This window comes from Otolemur garnettii, unplaced genomic scaffold, assembly GCF_000181295.1.
Source record: "Otolemur garnettii isolate 467f Iridium unplaced genomic scaffold, OtoGar3 scaffold00236, whole genome shotgun sequence".
Lineage (NCBI taxonomy): Eukaryota > Metazoa > Chordata > Mammalia > Primates > Galagidae > Otolemur > Otolemur garnettii.
Genome location: NW_003852631.1, coordinates 789,297 through 798,771, shown reverse-complemented (window position 1 = coordinate 798,771; position 9,475 = coordinate 789,297). Strand labels below are relative to the sequence as shown.

The following is a 9,475-nucleotide window of genomic DNA, read 5'->3' as shown; positions in this document are numbered from 1 at the left end:
AGCAACCTCCAACTCCTGGGCTCAAGCGAGTCTCCTGCCTCAGCCTCCCAAGTAGCTGGGACCACAGGCACCCGCCACAACGCCTGGCTAGTTTTTGGTTGCAGCCATTATTGTTGTTTGGCGGTTCTGGGCTGGATTCGAACCCGCCAACCTTAAGTGTATGTGGCTGGCACCTTAGCCGCTTGAGCCACAGGCGCCGAGCCCCTGTTGTCTCTTGAAGCTGGTACCCCGATTGGAATAGACAGGTCATTATCAAGCAAACAAGCAAATGTGATAGCTTATCTCCAAAGATGGTCTATATTAGTGCCTTCCCCTGCTTTGACACGTGTGACACCTCCCCTTTAAAGAGGTAGAATTTTTCCCTCAATCCTTTTGAACTTGAACTGGTCTATGGCTTCTCTGACCTTCTGAATATGGCAGCAAAGTCCATAGTGCCAGTTCCAGGCACATCCTGTGCAAGAACCAGCAGTTTCTGCTTTTTGCATCTTAGAGATTGGAGCTGTCCTGCCAGAAGTCCAAGCCACTCTGCTGGAGAGACAGGCTGCCTGGAAGAGCACTGAGGCTCCAGATATGTGAGGGAAGGGGCTATCTTCAATGGCAAGCCCAGAAAAGCCACACGTGACTCCAACACAGTCGGCTATGTAACTGCAACAGTAGGAGAGACCCAGTTAATAACTGTCCAGGTGAATGAATACGTTTTTGTTTTAAGGCCCTGAACATTGGGGAGGGCTTTTATGCAGTATAACAATAAGATGCTTTGAGATAAGAGACTTTGAGTGATAAATGCTATGGAGAAATAAAATAGGATAATGGGATTTTGAGTGATTGGATGAATGGAAGGGGGTGTTCAGGAGAACGACCCTGGAGCTGACATCTGAACCCTGAGAAGGCAGTCTTCCTATAAAGATCCAGGGGAAGAGCTTTCCAGGGAAAAGGAGCACAACTAAGCCAGGAATTAACCAGTGTGGGGGAGCCTGGTGAGTGACTAGGTGGTGGAAGTGGCATTGTTATGCTGGGATCAGATTGTTGCTCACTAGGTCCTGGTCTATTGACTGTGGTAAGCAGTTGGCTTTTTACTTATTTGGAAGCCACTTGAATGTTTTAAGAAGCAGCATGACACAGCCTCCTTTGTGATATTAAAAGATCTTTCTGACTGCTAGGTAGTGATCATGAAGGACGGGGAAGGACAAGGAGGTCTGGACAGGCCTGACGTGGGGAGAGGTTGCCATGTCTGGGATACATTTTGGAGACTGAACATAGAACTTGTCAAAAAGGAAAAATCAAGGATTCCTCCTAAATGTTTTTCCTGAACAACATAAATGGTGATGCTGCTCACTGAGCTTGACAAGTAGAAGGAAGAGGTCTGGGCCCTGGGCAGGAAGTTGACTTGAAGACTGCCTGGTGGAGAAGTCAAACAGGATTTATGTTTCTGGAGATCCAGGGAGAAGAGTGCTGGGTTTAACAAGACTTCGGGTCAGGGAGGCAAGCAGGGGGCATTGGGTGTAAAATGTGGGACACAGTCACCCTCAGGGGCCAACTCTGCCCGTGGATGAGGCCCAGAGTAGACGTCTCCTTAGATCTTATGTGCTGACTCTTGGCCTCACCTTGGTCATGGTCTTGGTATGAAATACCAGAATGGAAATACCCATGGAGAAGATGTGGTTGGAGGCGAGAGGCGGCTGGGAAGAACTCTGGGGCTCCCCTACGTCTGCAGCACAGAAGGGGAGAGAAAGCAGCCCAGGCCACTGAGAACAGAGCAGCCTGTGAGCTGAGAGCAAATCCATGAGTGAGACAGCAGGGAAGCTGAAGGGAAAAATGTGAGGAGGACGCAGTGGCCAGCTGCACAAACACACGTCTGGGGGTCACAGTACTCTGTCCTGACCATGCACCAGAAAGGGACCCAGTGAGAAAGCCGGATTGGTTCAGCGCAAACCCTTCACTGCTGCTGGATTTAACTAACCAACTACACACATACAGACCAGAAATACGCTAGTGCTGTCAGGTAGGGAACTTTCACTTCCAAGTTGTTTCGATCCTGACGGTTTCACCACGGTGTCCTCACTCCTCAAGAGTCACAGACGAGTCACTCGACCACTGAGGTACAGTAGAATGACATTTCCTCAATTTTCAAACAGTAAGAAAAATGCACACTAAAACTGAGATACCATTTTCTACAAATCACGTTTACAAAGACGAAAACATTTAGCGAAGTCCTGTGTTAGCTAGGGGGCGGGAAAATGGGGCCCCTTGTGCACTTTTCTTGGGAGTGCAAATTGGTAAACCTCCTTTGAGGCAGTTGTGCAATAAATATCTACAAAGCATTAAAACGCACACACCCTGTAGCTCAGCAATTTCACTTCTAGTTTATCCTGTGAATATTTTTGCACATGAATCTAATAGAGTATTACAAGGATATTCATTGCAGCATTTTCTGGTAATAACAAAGGTTGGAAATAACTTCTATGTCTAACAGTCGTCCATTCATGCGGTGAAATGTTAGTCAGTGAGTATAGAGAATGAAGTGAATCCATAAAAACGAGTATGGAATTATCATCAAAATGTGACGTTAGATGAAAAACAATAAAAGAGGAATGTGTATCATTTTACTATTTGGAGCCGACAGGGGAGGTATACAGTAACAATTATTGAAGCACTTTACTTACCTGATGTAATTCTTTCAACAACCCTATGAATAGTATTTATTATGAAAAACTCAGGCCCTGAAGCTCTGTGCCACGCCTAAGACGTACACTTAGGAAGTGGTAGAATAGGGATTGGAACTCAAGCTCTCGCTCTTAACCCCCCTGGTACAGCAGCCTCAGGGCCTTCCACCTGTGCCTAGGCAGAGACTATTTCTAGAAGGCTACACGCCAAATTGGTAATACTCCTTCCACGGGAGACTAAGGAACATTTTACCATGTACTTTTCTGTACTTTCAGGAAAAAAAATTTTGTTTTACTTTCCTATTCAGTTATTACACAAATACTCTTTTAATAATGAAAAAGTTAAATGAAGGTATAAAAACTGTAAATGTTACAGATTGAAGGAAACTTAAGAGACATATTAACCAAAAGCAGTGCGTAGCTATCGTTCATTGAAATGGTTTGGGATGAGAACAGACCATTTATGAAGGTGATTTGGGGATAACCAGGGAAAACAGAACAGGGCTGGCTATTAGATATTTGATCACTGTTACTGATTTTATGGGTTATGTTAATGGTGTTGTGGTTGTGTTTCTAAAAGTCCTTATCAATTAGAAATGATGTGGATGGATGGATAAAGTAAGGAAGTTCCTCAGCTCTGTTTAGAAGCGTGGGTAGCGGCAACGTGGAGGTTAGAGTGAATAAATCGGAGCGCCTGTTGTCAAGGATGGTAGCAGTCCGCTCTGCCCCACCTTCTGAAAACACAGCAGGCTGACTGCACTTGTGTGGCCATGGCAGGTTTTGAACAGATGGTGCCAACCTAAGATGGTTCAACTTACAATTTCCTGACGTAATGATGGTCTGAAAGTTATAAGTATTCAGTAAAAACTATGCTCTGAATTTTGATCTTTTCCAGGCTAGGGATATGCCTAGAATATTCTCTCCAATGGTGCGCAGTGGCAGTGAGCTGCGGGGCCCAGTTGGCCACACCATCCTGGGGGTAAATGACCGATACTCTACCATGTCACGTGTTGCCAGGTGATTTTGCCTGGCTGTAGGCTAATGTAAGTGTTCTGTGCCTGCTGAAGGTAGGGTAGGCTAGGCTCTGATGTTCAGTAGGTTAGGTGCATTAAACGTGTTTTTTTACTTACAATATTTTCAGTTTACAATGAGTTTTTCATATCTAGCCCATCGTAAGCCAAGGAGCATCTCTCCCCCAATAACCTGCCCTCAGGAGCTTCCCTCCCTCTCAATCAGCTATTGACTTGGTTTATACTAGCAATTACTAAGAAAAGAGAAGGCACTGTTTCCACCTGTCTCCCCACCTCGTTGTCTCTGATAGGTTAAGCTCATTAAGTCTGTCTAAAACTTAAGAGTTGTTACTGAATTGAAACAAATGCAGAAAGAAGTTGAAGTGATTTGCCTCCTGGAAAGAAAAGCCAGAAGCTAAAATAAATTGTCCTGTGGAGCGTTTTAATTCTTACGAACTCTCTTAAAATTCCCACTCTTGTGCGAAAGTCACCCAGCAGGGCACTAATCCCTGAATGTTATACTTACATCTTATCAGGTTTCTTCTTCTTTTTTGAAATCAAAAATCCTTGGTCTGTAATGCCCAGCGCGAAGCCCACTAACAGCCCTCAGCTTTCTGGCCAGTGCTCATGTGCTTTTTCCTTGGTTGAAGCTGAGAGCAGACCATTCAAATAAATACGGGGAGGTGCCACTTGGATGATGTTGGACATTATGTATCAAGGAGGTAGATGTGTTTGGTCTCTCTGTGCTTTTAGGTTTAGGATTACAACAGAGAAAAAGATTTGGATGTTTTGATCTGTGGAGGAGCTGTCATTAATCCAGCAAGTCACTTCTGGCCTCCAGAAATTAGCTGTTGACAAGTGAAGAGGAGTTATTTATTAAAACAGGCAGCTGATGCCACCTCAGTAGCTGAGTGTAGGGCCATGCATTCAGAATCGCTTTTCCTCTTTCATTCCCTTCTTTCTTGTTTCCTCCACTCCGTCTGTGAGTCAGTGTGCCATCATTAAGCCACTCCAAGCCCTAATTACCCTTCCTTTCTCACCATGGTCACCAACTTCTTCAAAGACCAATATACAAGTAATAAGAATATAATAACAGAATAATTATATAGCATTTGCTATGTCCCAGGTTCTTTATACACATTGTATTCATTACCACTGAGGTCTCCAGCTCCCTGGCTGTGCACTGGTAGTGGTCCATGGCCTGTTAGGATGTAGGCCACACAGCAGAGGTGAGTGGCAGGTGAGGGAGCAGAGCTTCATCTGTATTTGCAGCCGCTCTCCATCACTTGCGTCAGTGCCAGAGCTCCGCCTCCTGCCAGATTAGCGGTGGCATTAGATTCCCATAGGAGTGCAATCCCTACTGCGCACGTGAGGGAGTTAAGTCGTGTGCTCCTCGTGAGAATCTAATGCCGGATGGTCTAAGGTAGAGCTGGAGCAGTGGTGCTAGCACCAGGGAGTGGCTGCAAATACAAGTTATCATTTGTAGAGACATCTGATTGCCCAGAGATCATAATCAACCAATTGCTTGCAGACTCATATCAAAACCACCACCACCCCCTGCCATCCATGGAAAAATTGCCTTCCAGGAAACCAAAAAGGTGCCAGAAATGTTGGAGACCACTACATTAACATACTTAATTCTAACAATAATAGGAGGAGAATACTATTTTATTTTCAATATGCAAATTTTAAAAAACCTGAACGCACAGAGAAGTTAAGTAACTTGCCTCAAGTCACACAGCGGCATCACTGCCTTTGTTTTCGCTTCCTCCCCTCCACCGCTATTTTTAAGATTACAGTAAAGTTAGCATAGCAAACATGTCTCCCATTTTAGTTTGAAGTTCTGTGAGTTTTGACAAACACGTACAGATGTGTAACCACCACCACAGTCAAAATACAAAATAATTCCACCATGCCAAAAGTCCCCACCTGCCCCTTTGTAATCAACTCATCCCCCTCCTCCAACCCCAGTTCCAAATGCATAAGAAACCTCCAAGTGTTTTCCAAGGCGGCTATACCACTTCCTCTTTCCACCAGCAATGTATGTGAGTCCTAGTTCCACATCCTGGCCAGCGCTGGGCAGGTTTTTAAAAACGGTGGCCATTTAACAGGTGTGGAGCTTTCTCATTGTAGTTTTAATTCACCTTTCCCAAATGACGAATGATATTTAACATCTATTTGTGAGCTTATCTCTGAGAGGAGCTGCCTCCTCTGTATCATTTTTGGTGATGTGTCTATATCTTGTGTGCATTTTTATTAGATGGTTTTTCATTATTGAGTTTTGGAGAAGTCTTTTTGCTTGCTAGATATAATCCCTTTATCAGACAAGAAATTCATAAATATTTTCTCCAAGTCTGTGGCTAGTCTTTTCATTTTCTTATCAGTATCTTTTTAAGAGTAGCTCTTATTTTTATGAAATCCAGTTTATTAATTTTTTTTTTACATGTCATGTTTTGGATGTCAAACCTAAGAAATATTTACCTAATGCAAGGTCACAAATATTTTCTAATATGTTTTTCTTCTTGAAGATTTTAGTTCTAGGTTTACATTTCAGTCTGTGATTTATTTGGAGTTATTCTTTGTGTATGGTATAAGTTTGGGTCAAGGTTCATTTTTTTTTTTAACATATGGATGTCCAGTTGTTCCAGAACTTAGAAAGCTGACCAGAGACTTAACGAATGACCCAGAAATCCCATTCCTAGGTATTTCCTTAAGATGACTGAAAATATATGCCCCACAAAAATCTGTGTGCAAATATTTATAGTGGCCTTGTTTGTGTTTGCCAACAACTGGGGAAAAATTAATATGCATCAACAGGTGAATCCATATGATAAAATAGCTGTCAGTAATACAAAGACACAGACTTCTGCTCCGTACACTAACACAGAGAATATCCGAGATACATCTGGCTAACTGAAAGGAAGCAGATTCAAGAGGCTGCATGTTGAATGAGTCCGTCTAGATGACGGACCTATTATTCTGGAAAAAGCAAACTGGGAAGGACAGTAAACACAGCAGCCGTTGCCTGGAGTTCGGGATAGAAGAGAAAGTTGATCACAAGGGGGCAGAGAGGAACTTCGGGGGTGATGGAAGCCTTCTCTGTCTTTGTTGTGGTGGTCATTATATGTATTGGTCAAAAGTCACAGACCTCTTACATATAATAAAAAGAGCAAATTTTGGCTCAGCTCCTGTAGCTTAACCAGCTAAGGCACCAGCCACATACACCTAAGGTGGCAGGTTCGAATCCAGCCCGGACCTGCCAAACAACAATTACGGCTGCAACCAAAAAATAGCCAGGCATTGTGGCAGGCGCCTGTAGTCCCAGCTACTTGGGAGGCTGAGGCAGGAGACTCGCTTGAGCCCAGGAGTTGGAGGTTGCTGTGAGCTGTAATGCCACAGCACTCTACCCAGGGGGACAGCTTGAGGCTCTGTCTCATAAAAAAAGAGCAAATTTTAAAAGTGTACATTATACTTCAATAAACACGTGGGGGTAGAGAGAGGTTTGGGAAGGATCCAGGAAAATGAAAATAAATAGAGTTATAGCCAGAGAGAGGGAGGAGACCCAGGGAGGTTTTTGTTCTATTTTCTTTTCTTTTCTTGTTTCACTTTATTAATATTTCATTTTTAGAAGATGTAAAGACCTGGGCTGGCAGTTGGGATGAAATTTAAAATCCCTGTATTAAAAGGAAAACTTTAATGCAGCCTACTTGGGATTATCAACCCGGAACATGGACTCTGACTGCTGTTTAGTAAGCTGGAAGTTCTGGGAGTGGAGAAAGCATTCATCTCAAACCTCCCGTGACCAGGCTCTTTTCTGTTAGCAGTGCAGGTGGAGTGAAGGACAACGGATTTACTCCTCACCCTGCTTTTTCCCGTTTGTCCAAAGAGTCCAACTGTTGATGAACGAACTTTTTTTTTTTTTTTTACGAACATTGTAGCAATAAAATTAAAATTAAGATAAAAAATTTCCCCAGGGTCCAACCAACATAAAAAGCAAAATTTTTCTTGATTTGTGTCCCTTTGAAATTTTTGTTCATCTTATTTCCCACATTACTAGACTCATAGTGCATTTCTGTTCTTCTCACTCGGAATATAAGCTTTTCCTATGTCATAGGTTGTACAGGTCATCAGCGTATCTGTCCCTTAGATCACACAGATCACACATCAGCGTATCTGTCCCTATATGTCATCCAGGTCGTCAGCTTATCTGTCCCTTAGATAACTTGCATTTTTTCACCAAACCAACGAACTGCTGTTTGTTTCAGTATTATAACTCAGGCTTCCATGAACATTTCCAGGCATATACCTTTTTCTTTTTTATCGTGGGATTGGGGGGATGAGTGAAAATGACCTTTTTGATGAATTCCTAGGGTAGGGATTATTTGGGTCAAAATGCTTTCTAAAAGAAGGTGAGTTATGGTATACATGCAAGGAAACCTCAAGAACATGAGCGATATTGTAATGTACATATTAAATTGTACTTTTTCTATGCTGGTTCAAAGCCTGAGTCCCCCTCTGCGAAGTCTGGAAAGCGGAGATTTCTGGCCAGATAGCCAGTCAGAAACAGCAAGAAGAAACTAGTCACTGGGTTCACTCTCCTACTAGCAGTACAGAAGGCATCTAAGATACAGGAGAGATGTTTTTATAAAAAAAGTCAATCCACCCTGCACTGCCTTGGTGCACAGAGAAAGGCTGTCACACCGTCATTACTCCAGGCTGCTGTTAGGAAACAGAGCTGAGTTAGTCATAAGTTAATGACTTGGAGTGAAAACAGTGTCACAAGCATGCGCTCTCCTGCCATGGTTTGCTGGGGGACTGTACTCTGCCAGCTGCGTCCCTTGCCTCCCTGGCTCTTGCTCCTGCTCCTGCTCAGATGGGGACCCTGTAGGCTTCTGATCCATGCCCCCCCCCCACCTTGCCAAAGTCTTTTCCCGTCTTTTCCTTCTCCTGTTCCCTGTCGGATATTCCCACCTCTCCGCTCTTACGCACCTATCCCCCCACCTCCCTTTCTCTTAGTCTTATGAGTCTGGCTATAAAAGGGCTCAAAAATATCTTGTGAACTAACCTCTCCCATTTCACAGAGAAAACAGAGGCTCTATTTTTCAGTGGCCCATTGTCACTCACCCATACTTTCTCCCTGATCCTTCCCTTTGTCCCCCCATTTATCTCTTTAACCTTGGGCTTCTCCCTACACTCAGACCCGCCATTGTCCACCTTCACAGGGGCATTTCAGATCCACTACCCACCTCCCATTTATCTTCAGCCTTTCTTCCTCCTACTCTATCTTCCCAGTACAGAGTCACATTCATGATTTTCCCATGGTGCGCAGGCGCGCGCACACACACACACACACACACACACTCACTCACTCCTCACCCGGCCCTGGGGAGCCTCTGCTGTTTCCCAACCTCAGTCTTGCTCTTTCTACCCACAGCCCTTATCTCTGGGCCCTCCCCGCCCACACCCTCCTTAGCTCCTCCATGCCTAGACCTTGCTTCCCCGCCTTTTCTTCACGACTGCTTTGGTGGCTGGGCATGGTGGCTCCTGCCTGTAATCCTGCTCTCAGGCCAAGGTGGTGGATCACCTGAGCTCAGGGGTTTCAGCCCAGCCTGAAGAAGTGTGATAACCATCTCAAAGGAGAAAAACTAGCCAGGTGTGGTGATGGGTGCCAGAAGTCCCAGCTACTCAGGAGGCTGAGGCAGGAGGATCATTTGAGTTGTTATGAGTTAAGACACCACGACATTCTACCCAGGGCCACAGAATAAAACTCTGTCAAAAAAAAAAAAAAAAAAAAAAAAAAAA

General features: G+C 44.1%; 1 protein-coding gene across 1 annotated transcript in view; it reads right to left on the bottom strand.

The window, feature by feature from the left end:
- CLRN1 (clarin 1) overlaps window positions 1-9,475 on the bottom strand; it is a 36,496-nt gene that overhangs the window by 14,545 nt on the left and 12,476 nt on the right. The window lies entirely within an intron of this gene.